Source organism: Chenopodium album, chromosome 23, assembly GCF_948465745.1.
Source record: "Chenopodium album chromosome 23, dcCheAlbu1.1, whole genome shotgun sequence".
Taxonomy (NCBI): Eukaryota; Viridiplantae; Streptophyta; class Magnoliopsida; order Caryophyllales; family Amaranthaceae; genus Chenopodium; species Chenopodium album.
In genome coordinates this window covers 5039992-5053316 of record NC_137856.1, presented here as the reverse complement: position 1 = coordinate 5053316, position 13325 = coordinate 5039992, and the positions used below count along the sequence as shown (strand labels likewise).

General features: G+C 32.5%; 1 pseudogene across 1 annotated transcript; it reads left to right on the top strand.

Annotated features, from left to right (window-relative positions):
• Window positions 1-1000: 1000 nt before the first annotated feature.
• Window positions 1001-6050, top strand: LOC145608053 (uncharacterized; annotated as a pseudogene). Its single transcript, XR_014105707.1, has 10 exons — window positions 1001-1333; window positions 2532-2666; window positions 3441-3543; window positions 3795-3865; window positions 3956-4060; window positions 4362-4395; window positions 4787-4887; window positions 4973-5032; window positions 5080-5283; window positions 5639-6050. The product of XR_014105707.1 is annotated as an uncharacterized LOC145608053 (transcript).
• Window positions 6051-13325: the final 7275 nt, after the last annotated feature.

Below are 13325 nucleotides of genomic sequence, written 5' to 3'. Positions count from 1 at the left end.
TTATGCCTATGTTCACTTTCTGAAAAGCTAATGTTCATATTTTTTTATACCTATGTTCACTTTCTGAAAAGCTAATGTTCATATTGTGCTGTTGTTACACCTATTTCTAGGTGCATGAGTGTGCACCTAAGAATATGCGCATTTGAAATATTAGTACTTGGGCCAGATAAATTAAATTAAATTAAATTAAATGAATCATATCAAAGACTCTGAAGTCATGAAATGGGCCAAGCCCGTATAGCTGACTTTGTCAAACGCAGGCCCATTTGAGAACAGGTCCAATTCTCAAATTATGTAGTCCACCATAATTTACAGGACCTGCAAATTATGCTTCAATCGAAATATGGTGAAATTAGGGAAGAGGAAGAATTCAATTCAAGAACACAAGTGTAACCAAAAGTAAATTACTGTGTACTCTATGTTTCATATTATTTGCAACGATTTGACATAAAGTGTTAGTGCAAGGTGTTTAATCATTGCAAAAAATATAAAAGGAGTAAACTATAAATGTGAGTACTAAACTATTCATTTGTTGCAAATTGGGTACTCAACCATATCAAAGTATTATTGTGTACACAGGACCTGCAGATTATGCTTCAATCGAAATATGGTGAAATTAGGGAAGAGGAAGAATTCAATTCAAGAGCACAAGTGGAACCAAAAGTAAGTCACTGTATGTACTCTACGTATTATATTATTTGCAACGATTTGACAAAGTGTTAGTGTAAAGTGTTTAATCGTTGCAAAAAATATGAAACGAGTGAACTATAAATGTGAGTACTAAACTATCCCATTTGTTGCAAATTGGGTACTCAACCATATCAGAGTATTATTGTATGGATGGATGAATTTGCAAAATTTCCAGGTTCTGGCAGAGGAGAAAGTCCAACATTGATGCTTGCATCAAGAGGCCTAGGCCAAAGATAGAAAAGAAGTATTCATCTCTTAATTTTATATTGATTTATTTACGAAATTGTCACTATATAAACGTTTTTTTGTTTATGATAAATTTGGGGCTGCCTCGTAATTTCATAAAACTGTTCTTTACTCCGTATTTTGTCTTTATCACATCAATTTCTCTTCAATGGAGATATAACCTCTGTTGGGTAATACAGGCCATCGATTTGAGGAAAGAGAGTGAAAAATGAACAACACTTCAACGATGTTGCTGAGACGCAGCATCTGTTGCGCAACCTTGAACAATCCTCGTTGTTAATTATCCTTGAATAACAACAAAAAGAAGCCTCTTGTTTTCTAGGGTTCTCCTCAGGTTTCTGCCAAGGTGCTAGATGCTCTTTTTAATGCATCCCAGTCCCAAGACTCATCTTTTGAGGTTGGTTTTCCAATTTTAATCATTTCATTTCTGGGTTTTTTTTTCCCTTCTTGTTTTTGTAAAGATTTTCTCTGTGTTATGACTTGATTGATTTATATATTTGGGAAATTAGTGATTTTGTATATTTTGAAACTGTTGTGTATTTCTGACTGCAATTGGAGTTGGGGTTATGATTGTTGTGACAATTGAGCATTTGGTGGAAGACATGGAAATGTTTTATGATTGTATTGAGATTTCTACATTATTTTATGAGCTGTTGTGTATGTCTAGTGATCATTTTCCCTTGTTTCAACTTTCTAATTTGATTAGTTCATTGTGTTCTTGCAATCTGAATTGTTAAAAACTTAAAACATTCTTGAAAACTAAAACCCTTAATCCAAGACTCTAAGTTGGTGCTAATCATTTCCTCAAAAAAAAAAAAAAAACATAGGACTAGTATAGTGTATAGGAGCATGACATATTTCCCATGCTAGTTATTCCATGCCAATTTTGTTTAGAGGAAGATGGATTGTTTTTTTAATTTCCCAACCTCCTCTTCCCTTTAAGGAGTAAAATTATTTTTGTGTAATCAACTGAAGACACTGCCCCCTTTCTTTTACCCCAACTTGTCTTATTAATCCATTATTGAAATGGGTAAATTTGCTAAATAAGGATTGTTTTTGAAGTGGGTGATTGGGTGAATTAAGATATAACCTACTTGCCTTTGAACGGAATTAGGAAATACGTTGTGCAAATTTCTTCCTTACTTTCTTGACAACATTGTATATGTCCCTTCCTAAGCAGAAGTTGTGAACAATGTAAACATGTATTTTCTTAAAGTTATTTGTTATTCCTCTATTTTTAGTGACTAGAAAAGTAGAAACTTCAAAAGTGTCTTTGCTGTTGCTGGCTAAGTCGCTAAGGTCATAATTCTATGCAGCATGATCCCTTTGGGCGTACTTTAATTGTGGTTTAAGCAATCTGTGCTGGAAGTTGATGGTGTCTTTCATTGTTTTGTTATAACATATTTGCTTTTGAGAGCATGTACTGTTTACTAGATTCATAAAACTTTAAGAAGAAAATTGTCTGAAATGAGGCTAATGGATAATCCTTCATGTAATTATGACCTTGAGAATGTGGTGCCATTACATTTCAATTCCTGTATTGTCATGCTGGTTGGATCATTGATTCAAATTACTTGTGAATATTTGTGATTTAGGTTGCAGCTATTGTCACCCAACCTCAATCTCAGAGAAATAGAGGCAGAAAGGTCTTGCCTTCTGCTGTTGCACAACATGCCCTTGAAAGGGGTTTCTCTTCTGATCTCATTTTCACACCTGAGCGTGCAAATGTGGTGATAACCATGGCTTGATCACTCCAAATTATGCTTTTATTGTAAAATATTATGTTGATATTATTGTGTTGTATATGATGACTTTGGAGTTACTAGGGAACTATAAATGTGTCCCCTAGATGAAGCTTATGTGTAGGATTTTGCAATAGTTTGTTTCAAGATTTAAATTATATGCCTTGGTTTCTAATAACGAATGAAATATGCAAGAAATGTGCTGTAGCATGTGTTGATTCAACAGCTGTGAGCCTGTTATATGTACGATAGACTGCACCATAAGGGACATCATGTCCCATACTCCCATGTGCTACCTTGTAACATGATAAACAAATGTTGTGCTTTGATTGCCTTTGGGGCATAAGTACTTATGCATTGTGAAATTTGTTTTATATTATTGAATTCGATCCATATCCATCATAGGTGGACTGCAAAATGGTATGCACTGAGATTCTATCAGCTTCAATCTCACCATGTATTAGGTATAAAATTAATAGTTCTGAAAAAGAAAAGGCTACAGGATTTTCAAGAGTAGCTTCTCTTGTATTATATTGGTTAGTGTCAAGGTACTAGGATTTCTTGTAGACCTCCCCAGACCTTGCCTCAGGAACCATAACTGGTGCATCGTCAATGCTGTTGGATTCTAGAAAGGCTACTTCTTGTAGATGCTTATTAAATTATCTTAAGCCTTGACAATTTCTGTAATATCCTCTTTGTAGCTCTAATATTGTTTGGTAAGCAATGATTGAGTTGATCATTTTTTGTACTCATATTACCCAGGAATGGTTTTTGGCCAATCTTAGAGCCTTGGAACCTGAACTTTGTATCACAGCAGCGTATGGGAATATTCTATCCAACAAGTTTCTAAACATTCCAAAGCAAGGTTGGTACGTCAATCCCTTTATAGTCCCTCAAAGGCTCAAATATTTGTATCCCATTGATTATGTGACCATAGCAATAGAGCACCTTACTCAAATGATAGCATCGATTTCCTTGTTAATAGATGAGAATAGAATCACGATGATTTTTATCTTTTCTTTTCTTTTTAATTATTATTTTTTTAAAATTTCCACTCATTCTCCCCTCTCTAGTTCTCAACCCAATACTATCTCTGTTGTTTCTGCACATGTATAGGCACGGTAAATATACACCCAAGTTTGCTGCCCCTTTATCGTGGTGCTGCTCCTGTTCAAAGAGCATTGCAGGTTAAAATGATTTATTAGATCTTAACTATTTACCTTCATGCATGCATATTTTTAATATATATATATGTTGGGTGTTTCAATTATATCCAGGATGGTGTTAGGGAAACTGGAGTTTCATTAGCATTCACTGTTAGAGCACTGGATGCTGGACCTATCATTGCATCTCAAAAAGTTGGTGTGGATGACGATATTAAGGTACATATACTTATCATGAAACTCAATTATTGATTTGGAGTTGTATGTAGAACCTGAGTCTATATGTAGATTATTAAGAAAGTGAAATTACTAAGGAGTGGATGTATCACAATTTTTTATTTGCATCAAGAATTATCTTGTAGCTCTGAAGTCTTGTTAGACAAAATGGTTTGTTGTAGATACCATAATGTTTTTCTGTTTGCTCTAAATTTAGTAACATGTTGTATATAATTGTCAATTGAATGTAGGTCGCAGTGAGCGCAATTGTCTAGCTAATATACTTTCACCAATTTGCATGCAGGCACCAGATTTACTGGATTTTCTCTTTGATCTTGGTGTGTCAGCTGTCAACTTCTTATATATATCAAATACTTGCTGCAAAATTTCTGTTTTCTTGGTTAAATAGCTGATATGTTAGCCTTGACTTGAGCTGTTATTGATCTCAGCTGTCTCTGCTTTGCAACTTTATATATTGTACATATTATGTGTAATGTAAAGTTGTATTGTGAAATAGGTCCTTCATTTCTGCACAAGTAACTTATATGGAAGTATGTAATTATAACTTGAACTCGAATTGATGTTGACTAGGATATTGTTGTTCCCGAATCCTCTTTTTTCCAAATTTAGCTTTTCATCAACTAGCATACATATAATTATATTGCTAAACAAATTTTTCTCAACCCAAAAGCAAGTACATTTCTGATGCTGTGGTATTATGCTTTATAGGCTCAAAACTTTTGTTGCACGAGCTTCCTTCAATAATTGACGGAACGGCAAGAACTAAAGCACAACCTCAAGATGATTCTAAAGCTACCTTAGCTCCAAAGGTATCTATTCAGTTACTTTATAATATGACATGCTGGGGATCTTTTCTCCGTGCAAGCTGAGTTAAGAGGTGATCACTTTGTGCAGATTACTCCCGAAGAATCATGGCTATCATTTGATCAAGACGCTACTGTCCTGCATAATAAGGTAGTACTCTTTTATATAATTTGAGTCAATCATGACGACATTTTTAGGTACGGGCATTTGCAGGTTGGCCTGGAACTCGAGCTAGAGTTCTAGTTGTGGATGCAGCACATGCTCAAGAGAATGTTTTAGAGCTGAAAATAATTTCAACAAAAGTTTCCAGCACTTTCAACGCTCAGAATGCTGAGGCAGATTATGTTGCTTTCAGAAATGGTGCATTGATCTTTACTTGTGGTGGAGGCACAGCTTTGGAGGTCAGAGTCCTTAATTCTTTAGTTTTTTTAGAATTAGCTATGTTATTTCCTTTCCTTTGGTTGCAGGAGGTATCTGTTGTGGGGTATGCCAAATTGCCATATCCAATATTGGTCAATATAAGTTTCTCTAATGTTTTAACGTATTAGGATGATCACTAATGTTTGAAGTGTGTATGCCCCATAGTCTTCTTTTGAACTCCTTTCGTATAAATATTAATATAGTCATGTACTCATGTTTATGAATTTGGGTCGACTGGAAATACTGTCACATTTCTAAAATATGGTATTGGATTTAATCAAAAATGTCCTAACATATTCATTGATAATTAAAGCAGAGAACATTATGGTAATTCAGGTTCTAGAAGTTCAGCTCCCAGGCAAGAAAGTGGTGAATGCAGCTGCATTCTGGAATGGCTTGCGAGGTCAAAAGCTAAAAGTTTCTGTAGATAAGGGAGCTGCAATGTCACAAGTGTAAAAAGTGAGTATTTTCTTCGTTTTTCATCAGAACTTCCTAGTCAAGAAGGGGATAGATAGGCTGCCATAGTCGCTTTGATTGAAGAGTTGAAACTTGAGAGCAGCAGAGGCACTACTTGAAGTGCCGTCCATAGTTATAACAGCATTCCTGATTTTGTCAATACTAGCTTCTTTGCCATTATCATGTAACATGAGTTTTGGCTTTGTAATTTTTTGAACTACTGAGCTGAGACATCATACTTCTGCTGCCAGCAGCCCAGCAGATTGATGGTTTTTTTTTTTTTTTTTTTTTTTTTTTTTTTTTTTGGGAAAAAGCAGATCTATGGTTTTCCAATGAACTTTTACTGGGTTTTATTTGTAACCAGTTGTAATAATTTTATTTCAAATGCAAATCAGTTATGATCAGGAATAACTGGAATCAAGTTTGATAGCCAATTAAAAAGTGATAATGAGAATAAGGGCATGTTCTCATTTACTGAGCTGAAGTGAACTGAATTATTTATGAGAGGAGTAAATAAGAACTGAACTGAAATTAAGCTGAACAGACCCTATATTGAAATGTACTCCGTATTTGTCAACAAAGTTATATTCTAATCTCCTTAGTGATGTAATCCATCCTAGACTTGCGTTTTTCTTCATAAATTTTCATTATCACCCAATACCACCTCCTAAGTGTTAATGGGAATTTATGAAGAACATAAAATGATTTGAGTGAACTCGCATTACGTGGGGAAAGAATATTGAATTTTCTTATATATATATATATAGGGGAGTTTTTATAGCACCCATAGGATTTTATTTTTAAAAAATTTACTAGAGTGCTACTTAGGATTAATATTTTTAAAACGCTATAATCGGATTATGCCATGTAAGATTAGTTTTTTTTAAAGCGCTACGTAGGATTATCATAAAAAACGTCACATAGGATTAATAATTTTAAAACGCTACAATAGGATTATGCCACGTAGTATTAATTTTAGAGCGTCACATAGGAAAGTGTTATATTTTTGCCAATGGAAAAAAACAATTGCAATTTATTTTAGATCAAAATATTATATTAATTATAAAAAGAAAATCAAAGCGTTTTTTTGTGTGGCTGGCCATATCGTGTCGCTGACTGAAACACACCCAAACAGTAACCGAGTAACCCTGACTAGGGCTATTCATTTTCAGATATCTAATCCGATCAGAAAATCTCGGATCGGAGAAATTACGATCCGAATCTGATCCTAGATTTTCGGATATCCGAATTTTCGGATCGGATAGTTGGGTTTTCAGATCGGGTAGTTAAAATTTTCGGAAAAAAATCCGATCCGTATCCGATCCGAAGATCCGAATTTTTTTTCAGATACCCGATCTGAAATATCCGAAACCTTAAAAACTGGATCGATATCCGAAATTTCAGATCAGATCATCGGATTTCCGGATCGGATATTTTTGAACACCCCTAACCCTGACAGTCTAAGTAACTCCTAATACATTGAGTAACCCCTGATAGATTAAGTAACCATTAATCAACCAAGTAGGATCAAAGTAATCCCAACCACACGGTGTGACCCGCCAGGCCGCCACATATAAAATTTTGTGAAATAAAATATTATCTTTTATATTACGAATTTTATCTAAATATTAAGCTAAATTCTAATGTCAATGTAGAAAAAACAACCACTTGTACATGGTTCGTGAACGTTCTAGAATATTATGGATATAAGAGTAATGAAGGAAGCTTTGGAATATTCCGACTATTTCTTTCAAGCTCAATCTTCAACTATAAATGTAGGTCATGAGCATTTAATCAACATACATGCATACACACAAGAAGTCATACCTATACACACAAGTATTTCAACTCTTTGTAAATATCTACCTATTTACCTTCTCTCTATGAATCCACTATTCCTTTTTGTAATACCCCTTTGTGAGTTCACTTAATTAGAGTTTGTTATACTACTACTCACCGGCTCAACCTTTCAAGGGTTCTTGTGTACTCTCCTATTTTTCATATAATGGATTATTTTGGGTGTTTGTTGTCGTGGTTTGATAGTTTTTCCTACGTTAAATATTATGGGTTCATTTCATGTCTATTTATCTTGCCTTTATTTATCTTCCATATTAATACTTTCACAATACTTCTCAATCCCTTTCTACATTTTAAATTTGCTTCCGTTGTGTACTTACCAACCCTACCAATTTATATGTGTCAATTTATAATTATTATTATTATAAATCTGTCACATTTGTGCATATAAGTTCTTAATTTAATTTCGAAAATTTTGCTATTGAGAGACATGTTTAATTATAAAATCTAGCTAATCTATCATTTTTACAAGACATATAACATATTTCATAAGAATTAAGGTAGACAAATGAAGCAATTTATTAAAAAGGTAAGCAGATTAAGTAGAAAATCCTGTTTTTATTTGGCTATAGTCAAAATCCAATAGGTAAGTCTCACATGAAAATACTTTCTAAATCAACATTCATTAAACCAAGTTGTTCTTGACAGAAAAGGAAGGCAATGTTAAATATGGAACAATAAAGTATAACAAACCTCACGAAAAGTTTGCCTGACTGCCTTGTGGAAGAGAGTAATCAATGCTACATATCTCTCTTCTGAAGTATCAGCAAGCAAATCTTCTTCTTCTTCATCCTCTAATGTCGCACGAGGCTCCAAAAGTGATAAATAAACCATTAAAAAGGATCTCAAGGCTATAAGCGCAAATATACTTGTATGAAAGGTTGAGAAATTGAAACTATATCTAAATATGTGACTGGTCATTTATTATAAAAATAAAAAGTAATAACATAATACTACCTACTGAAACACATCTAACACTGGTCGAGTAACCTTTGACCGTCAGAGTACCCTTGAGGCATTGATTGATTGAGTAATCCTTCACCAATAACCAGATAACTTCTGACCAAGTAATCTCGATCGTGACCAGCCACATATGAAACTTTGTGATGAAATAAAACATTCTCCTTTTATATTACGAATTTTATCTAAATATGAGAAACAAAGTTATATATTCATTTTATAATAAAAAATTCAAGTAGTAAACTACTCCCTCCATTTTTAAATACTTGCTCCATTTCACCATGCGCGGAGTTTTAGGAGAAATTAGAGAAAATAATAAAATATGGAGGTAGTAGGGTTGGTGGAAGAATAAAAAATTGAAAAAAAAAACCAAAAGTAGTAGAGAGAATTAAGGGAGAGAATATGGAATTAATATTGTTGAGTCCACTTGGTGAGAAAATAATAATTAAACATTGTAAGAGCTTTCCAAATAAGGAAATGAAGCAAGTATTTAAAAACGGCCGGAAAAAGAAAGTAGAGCAGGTACTTAAAAATGGAGGGAGTAGTAAGCAAGTGAATATCACAAAGTTTATTAGATAATACTGTATATATTAGTAAAATAATTTATTTGAAAAAATACAAACAAATCGTGCATCGCACGGGCTTCATCTAATTTATATTTATATACATGCACAAATTAGTTTTAATTGCCACCTGCCAAACAGGCCGTTACATAGTTTATTATTGACCAAGAAACTTCATTAATCCAATGACCTAATAAGCTATATTATTTTTTTCATTTAATTCTCACATTACATACTTTGAGGTTTTTATGATACTCCTAGACGTCCTAGTGGCCGGTACTTTTGTCTTTCAAAAGCTAGACAATTTTTTTCAAGCTAGACCTGATTAATATCTGATATTAACAACTTATGTTAATATCAAAAGGGAAAAAAATAAATAAAGTAGTAAAAAATGAAAAGTTAATCTTCTCCTTTACCGCACAAAAAAAAAACATGAAAAGCTATTTTTTTTAGAGTTAAGTACAATATTGGAGTCTAAGGGCTTATTCACATTTACTAAACTGAGCTGAATTGAACTGATTGGAGCTGAACTGAATAAAACTGATCAAATGAATATTTTATGAGAGAAGGAATTGAATTGAACTAAATTGAACTGAACTGAATTAATTGGAGCTGAACTGAAATTAAGCTGAAGTGAATAGGCCCTAAGTTTTTAAGTTTTTTTTAACCTTTTGGGACCTATGTTTTTTTCACCTTTTGGGACCTAGAGTTAAAATTCCGGCAAGTTAACTCACGGGAGAAAAACTTAGTCCCTTAGCACTTATTTTTGGCAAAATAAGAAACATAATCCCTTCCAAAAAAAACACAGTCCCTTCATAAAAGCTATCAAACCAAAAAAAATAAGTCCTTGAATCTTATTTTAACCAAAAATAAGTGCAATCAGATTCAAGTTCTTTGAATCTTATACTTACCAAAAACGGATACAAATCCAAAAAACTAGTCATTGGAGAAAGTAATACAAGGAGTATAAATGCAATCAGATGCAAGTTCACTCTATTTAAGCAATTATCAAACAAATACACTCTATTTAAGCAAAAATCAAACAAATACACTCTATTTAAGCAATTATCAAACAAATAAACATAGTCCAGACATAATCAACCATATTTAACAACCACATTCAAAGAATCGAACCATAAATCAAAGAATCGAAAAAAATAAAAATTCAAAACCCTAAAACCTAATTACATACACTTTAAAAATCGAACTAATTCCACCAAAAAAAATCACCACAACAAAAGTTCAGGAAGCTTACCTCACTTTTGTTGAAGAATCGAGTGCAAATTAAATTACCGCTTTAGGAAGCCCGGATTGCACAAGAATTTGCAGAGAGAACGAGTGTTTGGAAGAAGAACAGGGGAAAAATGAAATGCCGCCAGAAATAAATAGCCATTCACAATCCCAAATGATGTGTTTGTTTACTCCCTCTAAAAAACAAAGCTTCTCGCGTACGCTTCCACTTCGCCACACACACATGAAAGCCGCCAATCAAATCAATCAAAATGTGCTTTTAACCTAAAATGTTAGGTAATTTTCGATAGCACTTGGCTTGCACAATGGAACTTCGTTGGGGTTCGATTTGATGAAAACCGAACTTGAAGAAAGTTGTACGTGGGGTTCGATCGTTGATGAAATTGTTCAGAACACCGTTGAAGAAGATGAAAAATGCGTCCTTTATAATGGTTTGATGGGAACTCATGCTAAAAGGTGGTGGGTGTGGTGGTGGTAGTGGTAGCGGATAGTAACAGTCAACCTCCTCCATTGTAGAACTGTAGAAGGTTGGAGAAGTGATGTTGGTGAATTTACAATAATATCCCTAAACAATTGATGGAAATGACGACATAATTACCCTGGTATAAACAAGTTTTTGTTAATATTGGATATTAACTTGTATTTTCTCTTTTTTGCCCACAAATTGTTGTAATACGCCGTATTTTCCTAATTAATTAATAAGGAATTATTTTATAAAAGGGTATTTTAGTAAATTTATTATTTGGAACCAAAATGATATTTGAATTTTGGCGCCAAAAGTATTTTGAAATCTAATTATTATTTTGGATAAGATTTATTATCCAAAACCGGATTATTTATACATTTCGGATATTTTAATGAAAGCAAAAACTATAATTTATTAATTAATTAAGAAGTCCGAAAATTCCCATTTATTTAGCTAAGAATTTCGGATTTTCTATGTATAGAAAATCTAATTTTCGTAGTTAGTTATTAGTGAATAATTAGTATTTAATTAATTAATTAATTATTTAATTAATTATTCTATATTAAGAGTTTTTATTTAATTAATTAATTGGTGAAAATCTGGTTTTGTGTGTTTAATTTCAAGGTTTGTTTTCTATGTGTTTTGTATTCTTAATGATTTTCAATTTTTTTGGGTTTTATGTGAGACAATTTTAAGGGTTTTCCTTTTTTTTTTTTTTCTTTTTTTCTTATGTTAATTTCTAGGAGAACATAATTGCTTTAGATTATTAACTAAATTTGTTGAACTGAAGTAAATGGTGACGACCATAAATTCACACTTAACTTAAATTATCTCACCTATATAATTTTAGGAAGTAAATAATTTTTACTAAAATTAAATTATTTAGTTGAAATTAAATTAGTTTAATTGAACTAAATTACACTTATGAGTTAAAACTTATAATCACTCTTGTATGGGAGCACCATGTGCCCTTATAGGTCCCTGAAATTTGGCCTATAATAAATACATTAGCCACCTCGCCCTATAAGTCCCTAAACTTTCATTTCTATTTTAATTAATGTCAACTCATCAACTAAAGGTCCCTAAACTTTGCATTTAAAATCATTTAATTTGTTGCCACATGTGCACTAAGGTTTTTAAACTATGCTTAGTTAGCTAATCAATTACATAACACTAATTAAAATAGACACCAAGAATGACACGTGTCAATTCCTGGTGTAGTTATTTCCCTCCAAAAACACACCTTCCCTTTTTGCTAAAATCTTCTTTGGAAATTTTCGTATAACATAACTAGCATAATATTGTTCTAAATCTTTTATACATATCTTTAAAAATTATAATAGATATATTCCTTTAACAGCATAGCGTAACATTTATATACACTTAACTTATGCATATAATAATCATGTACGAAAATTTGATTAAAAAAAATTTAGTTTTTATTTGTATCTCTCATATATACTTTTACATATATATTATCATATTTTAGGAAAAAAATTGACCAAATATCATTAAATCAAGGTTATTATTCCTACCCAATAGGTGTAATAAATAATTTTAAATAATACTTACATGGTTAATGATGACTCTTTCCCAAAATATTACTGAGAAAAGACTCAATTCCATATATACCGTCTCTTTTTATTTAATTCCGAAATTACCGTCCACGTCACCAGTTTAAACGAGTTTTTTTTTCGGTTTTTATAGAAAACCGCTATTTGAAGTAGTGGTTTACAAAAAATAAACTGCTACTTCAAGTAGCGGTTTTCATCTTAGTATGAAGTGGCGGTTTTAGGTATCATAATAATACGAAGAAAAAAAAAGTGTGTACTTCTTATCTCTCATGTTTTGACTTTTTGCTTCCAATAAAATATTCATCTCCCACAAGTAACACCCTCGATTTACTAACTAATAATAAACAAGAATTAAAGGAAAAATAAACAACTTTGAATAAAACTGCGGAAGCATACACCTAAATCGAAGGTATTACCACCACACTCAACAAATTGTCAAGTGCTAAGGCTTACAAAATCCCAATAATTACAACCCAATTAAACTAAGTGAGCTATTTATACAACTTTACAAACTCGTTATAAACAAATTAATCGAAACACTTGAGCTCCTTTAGCTACGATCACTTGATCAACTTGTTTAAACAATCTTTTCTGCTTACCATTAAGGACAAATTCCAAAATAGATCGTCGCAGGGCCGCCATAAGAATAAGACATGACCCCAAACACAAGTAGCACAACAAAACAACAAACACACACACGTCAGCAAAAAGCTAAGTAATCACCACTTATCAAAATATAGTATAATTGAATAATTAATATTACTAGCTCAACTAAACAATGTAGTTCAAAACTACATTACACATTATACTCTGAAAATAACCTTTATCAACTCAACCTCGAATAATAATGCTATCCTTTACTCAGTTAGCTCATCTATCCCATAATTGTGCCATGC